Raw genomic sequence first — 2,598 nt, forward strand, 5'->3', positions numbered from 1 at the left:
CCACAGCTGCCCCCTGCCTCTGCAGGAGACCCTCCAACACTAGCACGTAGGTCTGGTTCAGTCTCCTGTGGGGTCACTGCTCCTTCCCCTGGGTCCTGATGCGCACACTACTTTCTGTGTGCCCTCCAAGAGTGGAGTCTCTGTTTCCCCCAGTCCTGCTGAAGTCCTGCAATCAAATCCCGCTAGGCTTCAAAGTCTGTTTCTCTAGGAATTCCTCCTCCCGTTGCCAGGGCCCCAGGTTGGGAAGCCCGACGTGGGGCTCAGAACCTTCACGCCAGCGGGTGGACTTCTGTGGTATAAGTGTTCTCCAGTTTGTGAGTCACCCACCCAGCAGTTATGGGATTTGATTTTACTGTGGTTGTGCCCCTCCTACCATCTCACTGCGGCTTCTCCTTTGTCTTTGGATGTGGGGTATCTTTTTTGGTGAGTTCCAGTGTCTCCGTGTCGATGATTTTTCAGCAGTTAGTTGTGACTCCGGTGCTCTTGCAAGAGGGAGTGAGAGCACGTCCTTCTACTCCGCCATCTTGAACCAATCCTGTCATTATCCCAATAGGACATTTTTGAAATCAAGTTCTACCAGAAGAGATTGAATATTTCATGGTGAGGTCTGAGTTGACTTCCTCAATTTGCCTGCCCAGCTCTTCTTTCTCTGTATTCTCCTAGTTGACTTCTAGCCTTTCCATCCCTTTCCCCTCTCCACACCCCTCCCCGTCCTGCTGTCTTTCCTTTCCCCTCCCCTGCTCTTTCTCACTCAGTGCCCCCCTCCAATGCCACATCCTCTAGCTTGGGGGTGGGAGAGTCTCCAGAGCTGACTGCAGAGGAGTCAAGGAATGGGAAGCCAACATCCCCCTCCCCTAGAGAATGTCCAGATTTGGATTAGGGCCATCGGCCCCTGGAATTCTCTTCCTCACTGCTTTGGTATATGGTGTTTCCTTGCTTTTATGGGCATCAACTTATGATGTCACACGAAAGGCTTAAAGCTCCTGTGGCTGCAAACTAGCACAAAAAGCCCAATTTTTACAGAGACACAACAGAAAATAATTCTTTAAGAAGAAAAACCGTGACAACGGGAATCTGCAATTCCCAAATTATCATTTGGAAAACTCCAGTCACACAAACATACGCCAGCAGAGACCTCAGAGAGCATCTTGCCCAATTCCTCCAGTAACAAACAGCGAGATGGGAGCCAAAGAGGAAGAGTTATAACAACCAGCATTTACTGGGTGCTGACTCGGCCCCAGGCACTTCACTACTTTATTCCAGTTGTGCAACCACCAGATGAATTGGAATCATTTACCCAGTTTCCAAGATGAAGAGACAGAAGCTCAGAGAGGGTCAGTAACTTCTTCAAGGTCACACAGCTAGAAAATGGCAGAGTAGACATTTGAACCCAGTTTCTAGGATGAGTTCCCAAACTGTGCTCTTAACCATTAGACTAAACTGTGTTTCTAAGTGACCTTTTATTCTCCCTTCCCCACCCTGGGTCACACCTCTTAATAGCTAATAGACTAATTTCCCAAAGGTAAGTTGAGCAGTGCCTGGAATTCAACAAGTGATGCTGTAGTTCAAGTCAAAGTCAGACTTTGTTAAACTGAATTCTAATTCAGAGCAGAGAGCCTAAGAGGCTTTGGGGGATGGTCCTTTGTAGAAACCACCATGAGCTTTCAGCGAGTAAGGACTATGGCAGTGTGGTTCAAGGCTTCTTCCTAACAATCTCACTGTGCTTCAGTTTCCTCATCTATAAAATGGGAGATAGTAATAGTTATCTGCTTGATAGGGTAGATATAAAGGGCAAATAAAATTAATAAGCATAAACTTCCTAGAACAGTCTCTGACACATAGTAAGCTCTTAATAAGAATTTGCTCTGTTATTACTCAGTGTTGTATCTCCAGGGCCTAACATAGTTCTTAGCACATGGAAGGTGCTCAAAAAATATTTGTTGAATAAATGAAGAGAAATATATTAGTAGTTGTAATGGCATTCATCTGTTCTTTATCCTCTGAAAACAGAAAAAAAGAAAAAATGAGTTTCTCCTTGATTTTACCTTATAGTTTTTCCTCATGTGGAAGCCTGATTCTTCTGTGATTGAAACTCTTCCTTGGCAAAGCCTGGAGGAGCCTGAGGACCAGCTGTTTCCCACTTCAGTTCTTTTCTGAGGCCCATTTTACCAGGGAAGAGACATCTTAAAAATGTGGAAGACCACAGCCTCAGGACTCAGTTACAACTGTCAAAAACTCAACCCAATTTGGAAGAAGCCAAGAACTGAATTTCTAGACTCAACTATAAACTACATGGATGACTTCAGGCATGGCTAGATCCAGGGATTCAAATGAGGTCATTGGGACTTGGTCTTGTTTGATCTCTAGCTCTGCCTTCTTCAATGATGGTTCTACTCTCTGGCAAGTTTTCCCCTGTGATGGCAGGATAGCCGTCAGCAATTTCAGATTTATATCTCCACAGCTCCAAAACCAGGGGAAACAAAGCACTTACTTTCATCACTCCAGCCAAAGTCCCAGTTTTAGCTCTGAGTGGACCAATGTGGGTCTTGTGTTCATCCCTGAACCAATCACTGTGGCTTCAGAAATGAAACACTTTGA

Source organism: Physeter macrocephalus, chromosome 21 (assembly GCF_002837175.3).
Source record: "Physeter macrocephalus isolate SW-GA chromosome 21, ASM283717v5, whole genome shotgun sequence".
Lineage (NCBI taxonomy): Eukaryota > Metazoa > Chordata > Mammalia > Artiodactyla > Physeteridae > Physeter > Physeter macrocephalus.